Source organism: Gracilinanus agilis, chromosome 3 (assembly GCF_016433145.1).
Source record: "Gracilinanus agilis isolate LMUSP501 chromosome 3, AgileGrace, whole genome shotgun sequence".
In the NCBI taxonomy this organism is placed as follows: Eukaryota; Metazoa; Chordata; class Mammalia; order Didelphimorphia; family Didelphidae; genus Gracilinanus; species Gracilinanus agilis.
Genome location: NC_058132.1, coordinates 385,513,911 through 385,536,157, shown reverse-complemented (window position 1 = coordinate 385,536,157; position 22,247 = coordinate 385,513,911). Strand labels below are relative to the sequence as shown.

The 22,247-nt window shown below is 34.4% G+C and overlaps 1 pseudogene; it reads left to right on the top strand.

Moving 5' to 3' along the window:
- Positions 1-4,781: 4,781 nt before the first annotated feature.
- LOC123241604 overlaps positions 4,782-22,247 on the top strand; it is a 37,259-nt pseudogene continuing 19,793 nt past the window's right edge.

Sequence of the window (22,247 nt, the reverse complement as noted above, 5' to 3'; positions counted from 1 at the left end):
ATTTCTTAGCATCAGCAATGAGAAGATGGTTTATGGGCTATATATTGAGATATTAGTACCACGAGACTGATGACTTATTTATCTTATTATCCTCTTCTTTTTAAAGTTCAACATAAAGTAGAATGATGATTCAGAATGGACAAATTAACTTTTTAAAAAAGGGAGTGAAATGGAATACATTGTCCTTGAAGTTCCCTTCTGAATTTTTAGAATTCATTCAATATTAACTCAGGGAGAGAGATGTAGAGGGTTCCTCCCCCCCCCCCTTTTTTGTGTGTATGTGTGTCTCTTGAAACCTCATTAGCAAAAGATAAACCCCCTTTCAACATGACTGATTTGGTATTCGTAACAGAGACTTTGAACTAATCTTATACTCTGTTGTTACATACTTCCCAAGACAGATTAAATGTGATTTCAGAGTGTGGAGTTATAGAAATTGATATTTTTTTAAATTTAAGATATATTCAGGAGAGGGAGGACCATAATGTTGTGGATAAAGGGCCAGCCTGGGAGTTAGAATTAACTCATTTGACATCTGACATTTCCTATCTGTCTAACCCTGGACAAGAACCTAACCTCATTGTGCCCTGGGCTGGGGCTCTAAATTAAAAAAAAAGACTTGGCTAATCTGTATTTTTAGAGAAAAAGTCCTCACTAGGTGCTTTATATATGGATGAATTCTTGGATCTGAAGACAATTCCAAAGACAATGTAAGGCTAGGTTTGCCACAAAATTGTAAACCATAGAAAGAGGTTTCTGAAAATTTCCTTGCGTGTTAGACAGGCATTTTGTTTGCATCTTGGTTATAGATATATTCAAAGAGACTTTCTAAGAAGTTGCAAGTTTACCTTCTAAGCCCACATAGTCACTCCACTATTGAAGATAGTATTACCCTTCATGCCTGGAATGCTTTCCTTCCCTATCTGCCTCCTGACTTTTTTGGGATACTTCAAGTCCTAGCTAAATTCTAACTTTTCATGGGCCCTTTGCATGCACCTCTTAATTCTAGTGCCTTCTCTTTGTTGATTACTTCCTATTTATTTTGTATATATCCTGGTTTAATATATATATATATATATATATATATATATATATATATATATATTTAGTTGTATGTAGTCTCCACCATTTGTTTGTAAGCCCCTTGAAGGCAGACAGTGACTTTTGCCTTTCTTTATATTCCCAGGTCTTAGCTCAGTGCCTGCAACATAACATATACTTGATAAATACTTATTGACTGATTTGTGCTCCTTGTCAGATATCTCTACCTTATTGTCATCCTTCAAAACTTACTCAAAGTTCATTTTCTCCATAAAGCTTTCTTTGATATCCTCCATCAGGAAAGGATTTTCCCCATCCTTGATCTTCCCATTTCTCTATTTATTTTTTTCTTATGCACTTAAGTTCTATATTTTGTTTGTTAGAGTATTTTTGTAATACAAAAAGCTGTTGAATGGTTCAGTGGTTAGAAAACTGGGCTTTCAGAAATGGGACAGACTCATGAAAGCAATAGGTTGTGATGAAATCAAAAGCACAAATGTCAGGGTTAGCTTTGGCAAGTAGGACCAGCTCATTCACTGATAGTGGGAGAAAGATGCAGCTGGGGACTTGAGAAGCAAGATGAAGGTTCAGTATAGCCTTCTCTGCTAAAGAGACATATGAGACAACTCGGTGGCACAGTGGATAGAGAGCCAGGCTTAGAGCTGGGAGGACCTAAGTTCAAATGAGACCTCATACCCTTCTTGTCTGTGTAATCCTGGGCAAATCATTTAACTCCGCCTAGCCCTTGTCCTTCAGACTTAAACTTGCTACTAAGATACAAAGTAAAGATTTAAAAATAAAAATATGAAAAAGGGGCATGTAAGAGGCCTAATTTAAAGGATAATATAAGGAGTTTTTGATCCTGTTATTTAATCCAAATACATGGTTTATTAAAATAGTAATACTTTGTAGAGATTGACACTTGTGAAGAGGGAATGGACCTTTAAATGGAGTTACAAGGCAAAAGACCTGCTCAATAGACACACATGTTAAAGTTGACATCCAAATGTTAAAATTGAATCCAAAATACCCTGATGCAAGGGTATAAAGCTAATGGGTGGTTGAAAACTGATTGTCCTAATCTTCTGATTGAAGGGATCCCCAACCTGTCTAAAATTCAGATATTCCTAGCAAGATGAAATTTCATAGGGAAAAAGGATAAACGCAGTCTTTTATCTTCACACAATAATTAACTAAGATGGTACAGAATGAGGGAGATGTATCTAGAAAACAATCCTTGAAAAAATTCTGGGACATTAGAATTATTTACAAGCTCAGTATAGCCTGATGCCTTGATGTAACTTGCAAAAAAATATAATGAGATTCTTATCTGTCTTAAAGAATTCGGTATTGTATAACATGCTGTGATCATAAGAGGTGAGAGTCCCATTATATTCTACAAAAGTTAGATCATATGTGGAGAGTTGTTTCATTCTGAAAGTGTCTGCACATAATAGGTACCTAATAAATGCTAGATGGATGACTGACATTCTGAGAGAGGAATTGGAAACTGAAGCATTAGGAAGAAGATAAGCAAGATTGTGAGAAAACTTATATAAGAATCTGTTGAAGAAAGGGATAAGCTTTAATGGGGGAAATGAGGCTTCAGATATTTGACAGACTATCATGAGTAAGACTAGTTTAAGTTCATTTCGAATTTCTAAATTTGCTTCCAGCTTGTCAAAAAATGTCTTTCATTTAAATGATTAAAATCCAAATCACAATTTTGCCAGAAAGGTACATTAAAAGTAAGGTGACAACTCACACTGTGTGGTATAGAGGAATGTCCTGAGCTTGGTAGATGGACATGGAGGTCTCTTTGAATACTAAATTTATGGCCATTTGCTCCTCTGACCAAGGAAGTCAGTAGTTGTAATGGAAGAGGAAGAACATTCTAGGTATGAGAGATAGCAAGAAAAAACATCAGGAACTGAGAGATGCAATGTCTTCTTTACGGAATAGTCAGGAAGCCAATGAGTACATATTTAACAGTAAGGTGTATAGAAGACTGAAAAGGTAAAATGGGCCTTGGTTAAAAAGTGGAACTAAGTTTGAAAGTGGGACAAAGCATCTTGTATCTGATCATGGAGGCAATAGTGAGCTACTGGAGTAAACAGAAGCATTTCTCATAATCAAGACAGAGAAGGTAGTAGAAAGCAACACAATCAAGTCTCTGTAGAGTTTCTCTTTTCCCAGGCTATATATGGCACCAAAGGGCAATAAGCCCAACCAAGTCTTTATACAAGATTTCATTCTTCCTCCAATCAGGACCCAGAGGCTCTACAAAGCTTTTCTATTCCCTGTCAACTCTAAGGTTCTAGATGGCACTAAAGAGCAATAAGCTCAGCTTGCTTTACACAGGGCAGGAGGAATCTGCTTCCCTCAATAAAGCAGCTAGAAGCTACAAGCTTTCCCAGGCTTCAATCACTTCTCTTTGCTGATTCAGCCCACTGCAGTTGCTCTTATTTTGTTTTTTCCCCCTTCTTTTCAGATCCTTTCAAGTGGCAGGAGGGAGAATCCATCAACACTTTCTTCTTTTCAGGTGACTTCTATGGCTTCTCATTCCTCTGATCTCTACCTTTTCATCTTCTCATCTGCTGTAACTCCTCATTATTTAAATCAGAACTTCATGAGTAGTGACTCCTCTGTTATTCAGGTGGAAAAAAATTCAAATCCATAGTTCAATAAGGACTAATGCACTCTATTTCATTTGGGAATCTCAACAGCTCCAATGAATTCAATTATCTATTTCTGTACTAATAATTTTCAAATCTACTTATCCAGCCTTAACCACTTTGCTGACCTTGAGTCTCACATCTCCAATAGCTGATCAGATGTCTTGCACTAAATGTCCTAAAGACACATTTCCAAAAGTGAACTCATTATCTTTTTTTTGAAATCTTCTCCCCAAATTTCCCCTATTACATCCTTCCTGTCCTCCATCCTCACAACAAAAGTGCTATCTTTGACTCTTCACTGTCTCTTACCTATTTTGTGTCTTCTGATATCATCACGACACTGGTGTATGCCTTCATCTTCTCTCATATTCCTGCCTAAAGTTTCCCCATTTCATTTATCATTTCCTCAGCTGACAGTGATTTTCCTAAAGCCAAGGTCTGACTATGTCATACCCCACTCATTAAATTCCAGTGGCTCCCTATCATCTTTAGGATAAAATACAAAATCTTTTGTCAAAGTCCTTCGTTAACTACCCCCTCTACCTTTGAAGTCTTTTTAATACCACACACACACACACACACACACACACACACACACACACACACGCACGCACGCATGCATGCATATACAATGTACTCTTTGATTCAGTGATATTAGTCTCTGTTCTTTGAACAAGACAATCTATTTCTTTTCATTGGCTATCTCATGCCAGAAAAGGTCTTTTTCCTTGACTTTTCCTCCTAATTTCCCTGAGCTAATTAATATCCCAGAAAAATTCCTACCTCTTTCAGGAAGTCTGTCCCAGTCTTTCTAATTCTAATGCCTTTCCTCCATTGACTAATTTTGATTTATATACAGTGATCCCTCACCTACTGGGGGAGTTACATTCCAGAGACCCCCACAATATGTGAAAATCCTGGAAATAGCAGTGTTCACTGCCAGAAGCCTTAGAAGGCACAGAAAGTTTGGGTGGTTTTATGAAAACACACAATACCACAGAGCAACACTACACACAGTGATCAGATGTTGTTATGAAGTGGACAAGGAGAGATGCTGAAAGTATGGGCACGGTACAGGAGAGTAAACAGACCTATGCTACAGTCACTGAGCCAATCAGTGCCCAGGATACAGGATACAGCACTGTGCTTAGTCACTTTTCATCCCATCAGCCAATGGTGTGCCATGTACAATCTCATGCTGGCAAACTTCTACAAACTGAAGTGTCTTACTGCATTTCCATTGTGTACATTACAGTATTTACCTGCAAAATCCCATGATATACCAAAACTCCATGATACAGAATTAGATAAATATTTTAAAAAAACCTATAATACAGTGAAGTCTCAATAAGTGAACCATGACATAGTGAGGGATGACTATATATCTAAATGTATATAGGATATATATTGCCATGTTTTCTCCTCCATTAGACTGTGAGCTCCTCAAAAGGGAAAACTATTCTTGGTCAGTATAGTCCTCAGCACATAAACAATAAGTGCTTATTGACCAACAAACAATATGCATTTTCCTTATATTCCAAGTAGTACTTTGATTTGGAATTTCTCAGTTATATTCTTTACATCACTCCGTGATCTTGCTTTTGAGTATCTCTCAAAGAAGGCCCCTCCGAATATATTTATATGGAAGACTGTTTCATGTTAGGTCTTCACAATAGTCTCATACTGCTTTTCTCACATAAATATCTTTTTTCTTCCTCTTTCAGTCAAAAAATACCCATATGTGAAAGGGCAGTAGCATATGTGAATTGTGTGTTGTATGCACAAATCTATATGTACATACATAATGGATGGCTGAATAAAATTTTTTCTTGGGTCTAATTTAGCTTTATGTCTTGTGGTCTACATCTGATCTACTGATTCTGATTCTCCGTAGTTCCTTTTTTCCCAGGTTACATGTAGATACAGTTTTTTAATAATAATTTTCTGACATTTTTTGATCCATATTCTCTTCTCTCTTCCATTCCTTCCCCATCCCCAAGGTAGCAGGTAATGTGATATAGGTTGTACATGTGGTATTTATACAATATATATTTCCTTGTATATCATGTGAAAGAAGACACATATTGCTTCCGCTAGAGAAAAATTCATGGAATAAAGTGAAGAATGGTATGCTTCAATCTGCATTCAGACTCCATTAGCTCCTTCTATAGCAATGGTTAGCCTTTTTCATCATGAGTCCCTTGGAATTGTCTTCGATCCTTGCATTGCTGATAATAAAGTCACTCACAGTTGATCATTGTACATTATTGTTATTATTGTGAACAACATTATCCTGATTCTGCTCACTTCACTTTGCATCACTTCATGTAAGTCTTTCCAAGTTTTTTCTTGATCATCTTTTTTGATATTTATTATGGCACAATAGTATTCCATTATAATCACATATTACAACTTGTTGCTGTTTCCAAATTAATGGACATCATTTCAGTTTCCAGTTTTTTTGCCACCATCAAAGGAGAGATACTATAGGTATTATTAACAAGTAGGTTCTCTTGTCCTACCTTTGATCTCTTTGAGTTACAGACCTAGTAGTGATTTTGCTGGTTAAAGAATGCATATTTTTATGGACCTTCAGGCATAGTTTTAAATTGCTCTTCAGAAGGGTTGTATCAGTTCACAGCCCCATCAACAGGGTATTAATGTCTCAATTTTTCCACATCCCCTAACATTCTTCATTTTTCTTTTATTGTTATATTAGCCAGTCTGATATGTGTGAAGTGATATCTCAGAGTTGCTTTAATTTGCATTTCTCTAGTTAACAGAGATTTGGAACATTTTTATATGACTAAAATAGTTTTAATTTCATCTGCTTTCATATTCCTTGTACTAATTTCCTTTTCACTCACAAAACCACCACTTTCCTTTTAGTCTTCATCACTTACAGGAACTTTTCTTATAACCTCCTAACTGGTCTCTGGTTAACTTAACTATTCCTGTTAAATTTTTCTCTCATATAGGCACCAAATTAATCTGAATATAAAGCACTTACTATTTCACCACTCAAGAATGTCAAATGACTCCTTATTGTCCATTACAATGAACTTTTCAGGATAAAGTACTGACTTATTAACTTGTCATTTATGACCTTCTATCATTTGTTGTTTTTCAGTAGTTGTGTTCTATTCTTCATGACCCATTTGGGGTTTTCTTGGCCAAGATATTGAAATAGTTTGTCTTTTCCTTCTCCAGCTTATTTATAGATGAGGAACCTAAGGCAAACAGGGATTAACAACTTGTCCAGGATGATAGTCAGTAAGTAAATATCTTAGAACAGATTTAAATTCAAGAAAATGAATCTTCCTGACCCCTGCTCCAGTACTGTCCCATCTAACTGCCCTTTCCATGTCTTCCATAAACAAAATTATCCAGACTTATTTCCAACTACTCCTATTATATTTTATCCAAACAGGTTTTCTGCAATCTTTTCTCCAATTGTCTTGCCTCTGAATTCTCATAGCTTATGCCTGCAATCTATAGTTCTTGAAATATTGCTCTTTCTTCAATGTTTGCCACCAAGGTTACTTCCTCAATAATTCTATCCCACTCCCAGGCACAGCCTATGTTTAAATAATCTAATGTTTAAAAAAATTAGACTATATCTCCTTGGCCCTTCAACTTGCATTATAAGTATAATCCTCTATTAAATTGCAAATGGCAGTTTAGTGGTGCAGTGGATGGAGTGTCCAGCCTAGAGTCAGGAATAATCATCTTCTTGAGTTCACACCTGATCCCAAACACTTACTAGCTGTAGGATCCAGGGCAAGTCACTTCACCCTGTTTGCCTCAGTTTCTTTGTCCTTAAAATTAGTTGGAGAAGGAAATGTTAAACCACTCAGTATCTTTGCAAAGAAAACCTCAAAATGGAGTCACAAAGAGTTAGACATGACCAAAAGAACTGAAGAACAAAAAATTAGTTTGTAAGTTCTTTCAAGGCAAAGATTGTGTTATTTCTTTCACTTTTATAGCCTTAGTGTCTCCCATATAATAGTCATTTGTTTGTTCTTTTTTTAAAAAATTGAAACTTTGTTTATTTCATAACACCTAATGAAATTTGTTATATACAGTAGATACTTAGTAAATAATTATTACATAAGAAAATTTCAGGAATAACATGCATCAGTTAATCAACAAATTAGAAGACAAGTCATAAAAAACGACCGAAAAATATTGCAATGAGGGGAGGAGGAGAAAGGGTCAAATACACAGGACCTAAAGAGGCAATATGCTTTAATAGTGAGGAACCTGGACATGGAATAAGTAAAACCTGAGTTAAAATCTTGCTTCAGACACTTACTGTACAACCTTGGACAAGTCTCTCTGGACCTCTTTTCTCATTTGTAAAGTAAGGGGGTTCAATCTAATGGTGTCTAAGATCCCTCCAGGTTGTTAATGTGTGAGTCCATAAGTTTTTTTATTTTTTAAACATTTATTAATATTTATTTTTTAGAAAAATTAACATGGTTACATAATTCATGGTCTTACTTTCCCCTTCACTCCCTGAAGTCCCCCTGCATAGCTGATGCATATTTCCACTGGTTTTAACATGTGTCATTGATCAAGACCTATTTCCAAGTTGTTGATAGCTGCATTGTGGTGGTAGTTTCGAGTTTACATCCCCAATCATGTCTGCCTCAACCCATGTGTTCAAGCAGTTGTTTTTCTTCTATTTCCACTCCTGTAGTTCTTCCTCTGAATGTGGGTAGCATTCTTTTCCATAAATCCCTCAGAATTGTCCCGGGTTGTTGCATTGCTGCTAGTACAGAAGTCCATTACATTCTATTTTACCACAGTGTATTGGTCTCTGTGTACAATGTTCTTCTGGCTCTGCTCCTTTCATTCTGCATCAATTCCTGGAGGTCTTTCCAGTTCACATGGAATTCCTCCAGTTTATTATTCCTTTGAGCACAATGGTATTCCATCACCAGCATATACCACAATTTGTTCAGCCATTCTCCAATTGAAGGGCATACCCTCATTTTCCAGTTTTTTGCCACCACAAAAAGCACAGCTATAAATATTTTCATACAAGTCTGTTTATCTATATTCTCTTTGGGGTACAAACCCAACAATGTTATGGCTGGATCAAAGGGCAGGCATTCTTTTATAGCATAGTTCCAAATTGCCAGCCAGAATGGTTGGATCAGTTCACAACTCCACCAGCAATGCATTAATGTCCCAATTTGGCCACATCCCCTCCAAAATTCATTATTCTCCCCTTCTGTCATTTTAGCCAATTTTCTAGGTGTGAGGTAATACCTCAGAGTTGTTTTGATTTGGATTTCTCTGATTAGGAGAGATTTAGAACACTTTCTCATGTGCTTATTGATACTTTTGAAAATTGCCTATTCATGTCTCTTGCCCATTTATCAATTGGGGAATGGCTTGATTTTTTATACAATTGCTTTAACTCCTTGTATATTTGAGTAGTTAGACATCTGTCAGAATTTTTTGTGATAAAGATTTTTCTCAGTTTGTTGTTTCCCTTCTGATTTTGATTGCATTGTTTTTGTTTGTATTTATTTAAATTATTTATTTTACATTTTGTAATTTTCTCTAACTCTTGCTTGATTTTAAAATCTTTCCTTTCCCAGAGATCTGACAAGTAAACTACTCCATATCCACTTAACTTATTTATAGTTTCCCTCTTTATATTCAAGTCATTCACCCATTCTGTATTTATCTTGGTGTAGGGTGTGAGATGTTGATCTAAATCTATTTTCTCCCATATTGTTTTCCAAATTTTCCAGCAGTTTTTGTCAAATAGTGCATTTTTGTCCCAAAAGTTGGGCTTTTTGGGTTTATCATACACTGTCTTGCTGATGTCACTTACCCCAAGTCTATTCCACTGATCCTCCCTTCTATCTCTTAGCCAGTACCATATTGTTTTGATGACTGCTGCTTTATAGTATAGTTTAATATCTGGTACTGCTAGGCCCCCTTCCTTCACATTTTTTTTCATTATTTCCCTCGATATTCTTGACCTTTTGTTATTCCAAATGAACTTTGTTATAGTTTTTCCTAATTCAGTAAAGAAGTTTTTTTGGTAGTTTGATAGGTGTGGTGCTAAATAGGTAAATTAATTTGGGTAGAATGGTCATTTTTATTATGTTACCTCATTCTACCCATGAGCAATCAATATTTTTCCAACTGTTTAAATCTAGTTTTAATTGTTTGGAAAGTGTTTTGTAGTTGTTTTAGTATAATTCTTGTGTTTGTTTTGGTAGATAGATTCCTAAGTATTTTATATTGTCTAGGGTGATTTTAAATGGTGTTTCTCTTTCTACCTCTTCCTGCTGTAATGTTTTGGAAATATATAGAAATGCTGATGATTTATGTGCTTTTATTTTGTACCCTGAAACTTTGCTAAAGTTGTTGATTATTTCTCCAAGCTTCTTAGTTTCTCTAGAATTTTTTAAGTAGACCATCATATCATCTGCAAAGAGTGATAGCTTAGTCTCCTCATTGCCTGTTTTGATACCTTCATTTTCTTTTTCTTCTCTAATTGCTACTGCTAGTGTTTCTAGTACTATGTTGAATAATAGAGGAGATAATGGGCATCCTTGTTTCACTCCTGATCTTATTAGAAAAGCTTCTAATATATCCCCATTACATATGATGTTCTTTAGGCTCCTGAGGTCTCAGGTCTAGTTGTTCTCAGGGTCAAGCCTCCTGGTGTTCCCCTTGCTTGTTCCTCTGCCCAAGGCTCCTTTAACAGTCTCAGGGAGCTGCTTCCACAGTCATGAACCCCTCTGCACTGGGTCCCCACTCAAGGTCCATGCCTGCACTCAAGATCTGAGTCCTCACCTGAGCTCAAGATCCATGTCTGGGCTTGCATCCACACCCGCACTCGTGCCTGAGCTCAGGGTCTGCATTCAAAGTCCACGTGGCGAGTTATTTAGTCTCTTGGGGTCTTAAGTCTTGCTGCTCTCAGGAGCAGGCCCTGGTGACCCCAGGTAGCTGCCAAGGACTTAATGTGTACCCCAAACTTGCTCTAAGTCTTGTGCAATGGCTTTGGCATTGTAGGTAGTGTGGGGTGGGGAAGGGGGTTGCTCAAGCTCACGTTTTAATGAGAGCTGTTTCACCCCTTTATAGCGTGGAATTGCCCCGATTCCACATACCTCCAATGCTGTGCCCTGTTGTGGGGTCCCTTTTTTCCTCTGGATTTGTTTTTATGCCTTCTTGAGGAGTCCTGTATATTTCGGTTAGGAGAGGTTAAGCAGCTACTTTTTATTCTGCTGCCATCTTAACCAGGAAGAGAGTCCATAAGTTTTTAATGGAGAAAGGAGTGATTGTGTTTATAACAGAGACTGTCAAGCAATAGTCACTAATTTTTAAACTGTAGGGAGTCTATTGGAATTCCATTTGTGAATTTCTGAAGTCTAATGTTTCTGTAGTCAGCATAAATGTTAAATGTCACTATTTTAAACATTTTTATTCGAAGGTTAAAATTATTAGACTCATAAGAAAACTGTCTTATAATTCCATCAATCATATTTGCTAATTCTGGTAATATTTGTTATACTTACAGGTATTTTAAAGATAAGGAAATGAAGCAGGCAAGTAGTTAATTGACACATAGCTAGTGACACATAGCTCAACAAATGTCTGAGGAAGGAATAAAACTCAAATCTTCATTTTTTAAAAGTCAAGTCTTGTTTTAGCATTCTTTCCACTGAACCATATAGCTACCTTGATATCAGTGCTTTGTCACTACAGTTACTCCATCAGCTATAATTCATCTAAGTATGCATTCTAGCTCACATGCCTTTGCTTTGCCCCAAAGGATTTCAAATGGATATTTGTCAAATGTCTTAATAATATAAAGATAAAGAAGTTTATCGAATCATCATTCATTTACTCCATTAAAATGAAGAAAATCATATTTATTTAGCATATCTTATACTTGGTGACCACCTCTAGAGTCTCCAATATTCAGTATATGCTCCTAAAAATCTACTCTGCCCTTCCATCTGGACGTAAAGCCTCCAGAGTTTCCATGGCTAATTCTTCTCTACCTGTATTCACTCTCACAACATGATTTTGAATGACCACTGCTACCTTTTTAATAAGTACTCAAAAATTTTATGTTTAATAACTTATTCATGAATTTTTTTCTTATTTTACAATTATTTTAATTCCTTTTACTTTTCAATTTTTATCTTATTTTAAATTTTTTCCATTTCTTCAGAGTTAATTCATTTGGGTCTCAAGATGGAAACTCATTTAAAATAGCATGGTTCTCTTTCTCTATATCTTCACATATCTGGGACATCAATTCTATTTTAACTATAGCTGATCTATCCTTTCAAAGGCTAAATTCATTTTCTTGATGAAAGAAAAAGAAGGAAAATAGTAGTCAAATAGTTATACTTTTACAATGCCACCTATGAATATTATAAGCATTTTAATCAATCTTTGGACTTACTCATTTCCCCCCATTATAAATTTTTAAAAGCCACTTTAATGTTTTGCATACCTCATCTCATTTTCAGCTCTAGCTCTAATACCTAACATAAATAAGCAATATTTGAGATTCAAATATTTCCCAATTAAATTTATTTAAATATTACATGTTAGTCTTTTCCCAGTTAACAGATGGCCAAAGGATACGAACAAGCAATTTTCAGATTAAGAAGTCAAAGTCATCAATAATCATATGAAAAAATGTTCTAAATCTCCCTTGACAAAAGAAAGGCAAATTAAAACAATGCTGAGGTACTACCTCACACCTATCAAAATGGCCATATGGCAGTAAAGGAAAGTGGTAAATTTTGGAGGAGATGTGGCACAATTGGGACACTAACACATTATTGGTGGAGTTATGAACTGATCCAACCATTTTATAGGGCAATTTGGAACTATGTCCAAAGGGCTATAAAACTATGCATACACTTTGCTCTAGTAATACTGTTACTGGGTCTATATTTCACAGAGATAATGAAAAAGGGGAAAGGGCCTACTTGTAAAAAAATATTTGTAGCAGATCTTTTTGGAGCAGACAAAGAATTGGAAACTGAAAGGATGTCCATCCATTGGGAAATGGATGAACAAATTGTGGTACCTGTTGGTGATAGAATACTATTTTGCTACAAGCAATTGAATTAATTGATTAAGAACATAATACCTATCATATTTGTGGATAGGACAAAAATGTATGAATGAAGAAGGGAAAGAAAGTATCATAAAATATAAAATGGATATTTTTGATACATTAAATTGAAGGGTTTTGTACAAATAAAACTATCACAGTCAAGATTTAAAGAAATCGGTAAGTTGGGGAAAATTATTGTAGAATTTTTTCAGATAGAGGTCTAATATTTATGATATTTTTAGAACCATCAAATATATGTGTGAGAGTGATTCTTTAATTGGGAACAGATCAATAGATACAAATAAACAGTTTTTGAATGAAACAAAGCTACATATAAGTATATGAAAATTGCTTTAAATTATTATTGATTTTAAAAAATGCAAATCTAAATATCTCTGAGATATCATCTCATACCTATCAGACTGCTTAAATGATGAAAAAACAAAATGAAAAATGTTGAAGAACATATAGGAAAATAGGAACACTAATGCATTGTTAGTAGAACTGAGAACTGATCTAACCAATGTCAAGAGCAATCTGAAATTATACCCAGAGTTATGAAACTATTCATGTTTCGGCACAGTTATATCAACACTTTTAGGGTTATTTCCTAAAGTGATCAATGAAAAAGAAAAATAAATTATTGTCTAAACATTTATAGCAGCTTTTTTGGTGGTGGCAAAAAACTGGGAACTGAAAGTATATCCATCAACTTGGGAATGGCTGAATAAGTTGTGATATGTAATTGTACTGGAATAGTATTGTGCCATAAAATTGACAAACATGAACATCACAAAAATGATGAAAATATTCATATAAAGTGATGCAAAGTAAAGTAAGCAGACTCAGGAGAACATTGTACATAGCAACATTAATAATGTATAGTGATTAACTGTGAATTACAACTATTTTTAACAAGGCAAGAATCCAGGATAACTCTAAGGGATTCATGGAAAGAAAAGGTTATCTACCATCATAAAAGGAATATATGGAGTCCAAATACAGATTGAAACATATTCTTTATTTTTTATCCATGAATTTTTCTGTAGTGTAAGCAATATTGCTTACACTATATATATATATATACACATATGTATATATATATTTAATGACGCTATGAAACAATATATGTATTGTTTCATAGCGTCATTAAATGTCCTTCTACACTTGTGGTCCCTTTACTGCATTAGTCTACATGAATACTATTCTGAGAATGTTTGGATAAAGATACAATTACATTGTTTTATATTTTTTACACAATGATATTATTTCCAGTAAACATTTTTCTCATATCAATAGAAATGTCACTTTTTTCATTTTTTCCCTTCATTGTTAAAATTTGGTTTGCATTAAATTTAATATTTATTCTTTTTTGTTTGATATTTCTTTATTTGTTTGGTATGTCAAAGGTTTAGTATAGTTTAATAAGAAGGAATGGATTTAAAAGGTTATGAAGACTAGAGAAAAATATTTAGTCTTCTATAAATTGATGTCACGATAGGTTGTTTTGTATCCAAGATAGATTGATAATTCATATACATACACAAACACACAACTGGCAATTTTTAAAAAATTTTATTTCTTAGAAAAAATTTTTCCATGGTTACATGATTCGTGTTCTTACTCTCCCCTCCACCGCCCTTGCCCCCTTCCCCCCATAGACAATGCGCATTTCCAGTGGTTTCTTCACATGTCATTGATCAAGACCTATTTCCATATTATTGATGGTTGTACTAGGGTGGTCATTTAGAGTCTACATCCCAAATCGTGTCCTCATCAACCCATGTGTTCAAGCAGTTGTTTTTCTTCCATGTTTCCACTGCTGCAGTTCTTCCTCTGAATGTGGGTAGCGTTCTTTTCCATAAATCCCTCAGAATTGTTCTGGGTCATTGCATTGCTGCTAGTACAGAAGTCCATTACATTCGATTTTACCAAAATGTATCCATCTCTCTGAACAATGTTCTCTTGTTTCTGCTCCTTTCACTCTACATCAGTTCCTGGAGTTCTTTCCAGTTCACATGGAACTCCTCCAGTTTATTATTCCTTTGAGCCCAATAGTATTCTATCACCAGCATATACCACAATTTGTTCAGCCATTCCCTAATTGAAGGGCATATGCTTGTTTTCAGTTTTTTTTTTTTTTTGCCACACACATTACACACATATATAATAAAAACATACATATGCATATATATATATTTTGTACATTTATATATGTGTATGTGTGCATGTAAATCATTTAGAAGAAAGACTAGTTAAAACCATATTATGAATTACTTTAAGCTTGCTATCATCTGGATATATATATATATATATATATATATATATAATGCAGAGATCTTAACTCTGTCAAGTTGCAAAACTCACTATCTTAAACCATGTAACATCCTTCAGCCCAGAAAAAAGGGGTTCCATGGCATATATGTATTTATCAGTATGTAATAAGAATGATTTTTATAACCATTGTAATATATAAGTAATAAAAGGGACTTGAATTTAATCATGCCATTTTTCCTCTTGTTAATTTCTGAAGTTTGTCTTGGAAAGGAAGAAAAACCAAAGCTCTTTGGTAACCCAAAATTTGGATGGTCAGTCCCTAGTTAATCTAGACAAAAAATATAGCAAGATTTTAATTCTGTTGTTTCAATACTCAAAAGTAACATGCATTGTAAGAAACATCATGTTATATCCTTCAATATTGAATTCCATTTTAGTATTTTAAAATCATTTAACACATATTTGCTAATCAAAGATTGATAATGATTTATGATTTACAAGATAAGTTAATGAAATGAGTAAATTGACCTATAATGTCACTCAATTACATGACCAACTATGCCATCAGTTACTGAAAAAGGCTACAGAAGAAACAGCAAAAGTTCCTCATCTTCCTATGGAAATCACTTTCAAAACATAGAAATCAATGAATCTTGTATAGGTAATTGATTCCTACGAGTCTAATAATTTTATAGCCTAAAATAGTAGTGAAATGAGCCTTGGATTTTAAATCAGTGGTACTTGTATTGTTTTGTGACTGATTCCAAATAAGTCAAATGATTTTCTTTGTCCTCATTCTTCTCATTTGCAAAACAGAGATTATACTACTTATACTATAAATTTACTTCACAGAATTTTTGGGAAAAAAACCCTTTTTAAATTCCAAAAAGGAAAATAAGTTGTGGATTATTAAATACTTTATCTTAGCAGTTTTAAATTAAGCATTGTGACATCATTGATCATTGATTTAAGATTGGCTATGACAAAAATGTTTGCTTTCAGGAAAGAAAATCCCTAAATTAAATCAAAACAAATTATAGATTTACCAATTAGATTTCTTTGTATAAGAACATCCTCTCATTATTTTTTAACATCTTCTACCCTTCAAAAAACATTTTCAAAGATCTGAGACTTATTGAACACTTTCAGAACTGATGGTCAGCTTAAAGCAATTCAAAGAATATATATAGCTAGTCTTTGTTCTGGGTGCTATATGTGCCCTCATAAATACAGCTTACCACCACAATTCTTTTCTTAAGACTGAGTGAATGGTGGGTTATACCCCCTCCCCAACAAACCTAATTAGTTAATTTAAAATTATTCTCACCTATTTAGCATAGTGGCCAGGCTCCATAAATTTTGTGGTGATGTGATATAATCCAATTAAAAGGCCTCTTGTTTCCTACTGTGAGGTAAGCTGCACCTCTTTTTGTTCCAATTTTCTGGTATTCTTCCCAATGGGTTCCAGCCTTAGATTAATTAACAACTTTGTTAAGCCTTCTTTCACTTAAGTGACTTGAATGCAGCATGCTGAGCCTTTCCAGGGTCAGAGGACCAAGAATTTCTCTTTCCTTCAACTACATTAAAGTGGTGATTGTTGTTTTCTCCCCCACTCATCTAATTAGAAATAATAAAATTACAAGTTAGAATTATAGAAGTATATTCTGGAATATCCTATTCTATTACCTCACTAAAATCTATTAAGTTTGGCAGGGGAATGAATCTCTTTGGATTTGTGCTAGTGATACACTCCCAGGTGTTTAAAATTAGAATTCTGACCAAAAAGTAATATGAATACGTTTTGTAAAATTTGTTTAGTAAGTAGTACCTTTGTGAAGAAAAAAAACCATCATCTAATTGGAACTTCTTTTGACTCAGCAGCTCAGAAAAGTTGCTGTGATCAAAGTTTTCCATTTGGACAAAGGATTTTAATGTATTAAGTGTTGTTTGAGCAACATTCGTTTTTCTTCTCTATAGAAATCTAGGTTTTCTCCTAAAAAGATATTACTCAGATAAAATGAAAAGTCACCACCATTCACTTCAACAGTTTTTCCTTAAACTTTGAGTTTACACCTTGTTGCATGTCGCCCTGGACATAAGATGTAGAAGAAACATTATCTCCATGCAAACATAATCCATTAACTACACATACAAAGGAACAAATAAACCACAGTGATTTGAGTCTTAAAACTTTAACTTGATGAGCCTAAAAATCAAAACTCCAGCCCCAAATATTTTCTTCTCCCTTACCTTCCCCCTATGACAAACCTAAAAATGTTTCCCAGCTGAAGCCATCTTAACACCTCCTTGAGAAATGTTTATTAACCTTCCTGGGAATGTTTATTACCCTGATAAATATTTACCCCTTTTAATGTTTGGTCAGGTGCTTCCTGACCCCTGATCCTGAAACCCCCCCAAATGCTTCCTGACCCTTGACCCTGAAACGCCCTCCCCAGATGCTTCCTGACCACCAGTCCCTGACACCACCTTGATAATTATGTATGCACCAGCCCCCTTCCCCAAACCTTTCTATATAAACCCCTGGCTGGAGATGCCTCCGGGTCAGACTGGTCAGTCTTCCCCTCTGCCACTGACCCTAGCTTCTCTGCTAGAAAATATATGGGCCTCTTTTTGCACATTACAGTGTCAATGTGATTCTTCCTGCCATGATCGAATCTGGGTATCAAAACTTGGGTACAACAAACTCAGAGATAGAAAATATCCAGTGATGACAAATTTGTTTTGATTAAGTAGAAGGATAATATCTCCCTATTCACCTACTTAGGGAGATAGGTGGCTCTAGACTTAGAAAGATTTTCCTTGCAATCCTACATCAGATATTAACTAATTTTATGATCCTAAACAGATTATTTAATTTCTCACTGACTCTGTTTCCTCATCTGCATAATAATAGTTTAGTAATATCTACTTCACAGTGTTCTTATGAAGATCAAATGAAGTAACATATACTATTCTTTGCAAAATCAGAGCATCTTACACAGTAACAATAATATATGATGATCAACTGTGAATGACTTAACTATTGTCAGTAATGCAAGGATTCAGGACAACCCCAAGGGACAAATGAAGAAAAATTATATTTGCCACCATAGAAGGACCAGACAGAATCCAAATGCAGATTGAAACATATCATTCATCACTTTAATTCCTCCACAGATTTTTCACTTATTGAAATCATTATGTGTCTTGTTTTACAATATGATAAACAGAGCAAAATCTAATATATGATAATATATGTCTGACCTATGTTCAAGCCTGCCTTCTTGGGGAGGTGAGAAATGGGGATGGGAGGGAAAAATTCTAAAACTAACTTTAACATAAAATTTTTAAAAATTAAAAAAATGCAAGGGAAAGTGGAAATTTGAGTGGTATCCCAACTATCAAAAGAAAGTGAAGGTAAAAAAAAAACCTAACAACCTAACAAAAAAACCTTTAAATTATGATATAAATAGTAGCTATTATTTCTACAATAAGATTCAATTCAAAAATATTCATCAAAAATCTTTTAAGTGTAATGAAATGTACTAATTAATGGAGACAAAAATATAAATATAACATTGTACCTGGCATTAAAGACCATATACTTCTCTGGGAGGATATAACATAAAAAGATAAGTATATATAGAAAGAATATATACAAAAAATTTCAAGCGATTCATTTAATTTCAAAACTGTGGGATCAGGAAAGGAATCTGTAGCATTCCTTGGAAGCTAGAGGTAGAAGAAAGAAGTTAATAAGAAGTCTTTCTGATGCCCATTCTTATTTAGCCTCCTCCTCCTCCCCTGCCATTAACACAGCATTTATTTTCTATATATTTTTTAATCAACAAGCATTTATTTTCTCTCCTTCATACAATCTCTTCCTCACTTGGAGCAAAAAGATGGTACAAAACCAAAACCAAAACAAGGGAAAGACAAATTAAACTTGCAGCAAATAATCATAGTCCATCAATACAAATTTTCATAACTGGCTATACTGAGAAATATGATTTTCATTCACAATAACCATTATCTCTATCAGGAAGTGGATAACATTTTTTATCTGTCCTCTAGAGATATGGTGAGTCCTGTCGTTGATCAGAGTTCTTAGATTTGATCTAAGTTGTTCATTTTTACAATGTTATTTTATAATATAAATTGTACTCTTGATTCCATTCATTTCATACAATTCTTCCCATGTTTCCTTGAAAACATCCCCTTTGTCATTCATTAAAGCACAATAGTAGTCAATTATATTCACATATCACAATTTGTATAACTAGTTTTGAAATAACCATCTCTTAGTTTCCAATTTTTTACCTCCATATAAAGAGGTGCTATAAATATTTGGGATATTTTGATATTTCCAAGACAATGGGCCTAGTAGGAGCATAAGTAAGAATATAGGTCAAAGTATACACAATTTAGTAATTTTAAAATTATGCATATATTTTATCTTTACTTATTTATATGTATGTTAAATGTTAGGAACTTTATTTTGTCTTTCTATTTTTATCACCTATAGCAGTACCTCCCATATAGTAGACTTGTAACAAATGTTTGTTATATCAAATTAAATAGATCATTACTTTTTACCACTGAATTGAATTGAATAGCTAAAGGGAACTTACTTTTAGAAAAATTTCTCCACATGTATTGTTTTTTAGGTATTTTAAATTTTAATTAATTTGCCCCAAACCATTGAGTAGTTAGTGGAAAATTTTGAGTATTGGCCTAGAAATTAGAAGAGAAAACTGTTAGATTTGATGTCATTTGACTTTAATCATTCTTCTCTGCAGTATGCTCACTTGGGAAATGAGTATATCTAAATCTGTGTTATTAATCTTATAGGGTTATTATGAGGATTGTTTAAAAAAGTCTAAATGAGATTTAAAAATCTCTTTTAGCTTTATTCTTTTTTAAAAATAATTAAGCATTATTTTTAATATATATTTTTCCATGTTTACTTGATTCATTTCCTTTCCCTCCCCACTCCCAGAGCTGACAAGGAATTCTACTGTGTTGTACAAATGTTGTCACTTGACACCTATTTCCATAATAATAATTTTTGCTATAGAGTGATTTTTAAGGCCTAAACCTCAAATCACATACCCATATTACATGTGATAAGTGATATGTGTTTTGCTTTTGCATTTCTACTCCAAAGTTCTTTTTCTCAATGTGTAGAATTCTTTTAAATAAACTCTTCAAGAGTTTCCTGGTTTGTTGCATTGCTGCTAGTAGCAAAATCCAATACATTGGATTATTCCACAATGTTTTATTTTCAGTGTACAATGTTCTTCTAGTTCTGCTCATTTCACTCTACATCAATTCACTGAGGTTCTTCCAGTTCATAAGGAAAGCTTCCAGATCATCAGTCCTTACAGAACAACCATATTCCATCACCATGATTTGCCACAATTTGTAACCATTCCCTAATTGAGGGACACCCTCTCATTTTCCAATTTTTTTGCCATCACAAAGAGTAAGGCAATGAATATTTTTGTAGAAGTATTTTTTCTTATTATCTCTTTGAGGTACAAACCTAGCAGTAGTATGGCTGGAGCAAAGGGCAGACATTCTTTTAAATCCCTTTGTGTTTAAATCCAAATTGCCTTCCAGAATGGCTGGATAAATTTACAACTCTACCAGCAATGCATTAGGGTCCCAATTTTGCCACATCCCTTCAAACATTTATTATTTTTCTTTACTGTTATCTGTTAGGTGCCAATCTGTGAGGTGTCAGATGGGACCTCAGCATTGTTTTGATTTGCATTTCTCTAATCAGGAAGGATTTATAGCACTTTTTCATGTCCTCATTGATAGTTTAGATTCCTTTATCTGAAAACTATCTATCCATGTCCCTTGACCACTTGTCAACAGGGGAGTGGCTTGATTTTTTATGTAATTGACTTAGCACCTTATAAAGTTGAGAAATTAGACCTTTGTCAGAGGTTTTTTTTTAAAACATTTATTGATATTCGTTTTTAACATGGTTACATGATTCATGCTCCTACTTTCCCCTTCACCCCCCGCATCCCTCCCACCCATGGCCAACACACATTTCCACTGGTTTTATCATGTTTCATTGATCAAAACCTATTTCCAAATTGTTGTTAGTTGCATTGCTGTGGTAGTTTCAAGTTTGCATCCCCAATCATGTCCTCATCCACCCATGTGTTCAAGCAGTTGTTTTTCTTATATGTTTTCTCTCTTGCAGTCCTTCCTCTGAATGTGGGTAGCGTTCTTTTCCATAAGTTACTCAGAATTGTCCTGGGTCATTCCATTGCTGTTAGTACAGATGTCCATTACATACGATTTTACCACAGTGTATCAGTCTCTGGGTACAATGTTCTTCTGGCTCTGCTCCTTTCACTCTGCTTCAATTCCTGAAGGTCTTTCCAGTTCACATGGAACTCCTCCAGTTTATTATTCCTTTGAGTGCAATAGTATTGCATCAACAGCATATACCACAATTTGTTCAGCCATTCCCCAATTGAAGGACATACCCTCCTTTTCCAGTTTGTTGCCACCACAAAAAGCACAGCTATAAATATTTTCATACAAGTCTGTTTATTTATGATCTCTTTGGGGTACAAACCCAACAATGGTATGGCTGGATCAAAGGGCAGGCATTTTTATAGCCCTTTGAGCATAGTTCCAAATTGCCAACCAGAATGGTTGGATCAGTTCACAACTCCACCAGCAATGCATTAATGTCCCAATTTTGCCACATCCCCTCCAGCATTCATTACTCTCCCCTTCTTTCATTTTAGTCAATCTGCTAGGTGTGAGGTGATACCTCAGAGTTGTTTTGATTTGCATTTCTCTAGTTATTAGAGATTTAGAACACTTTCTCATGTGCTTATTGATACTTTTGATTTCTTTAGGTGAAAATTGGCTATTCATGTCTCTTGCCCATTTATCAATTGGGGAATGGCTTGATTTTTTATACAATTGATTTAACTCCTTGTATATTTGAGTAATTAGACCCCTGACAGAGTTTTTCGTTATAAAGATTTTTTCCCAATTTGTTGTTTCCCTTCTGATTTTGACTATATTGTTTTTGTTTGTACAAAAACTTTTTAGTTTAAAATAGTCAAAGCCATTTAATTTACATTTTGTAATTTTCTCTAGCT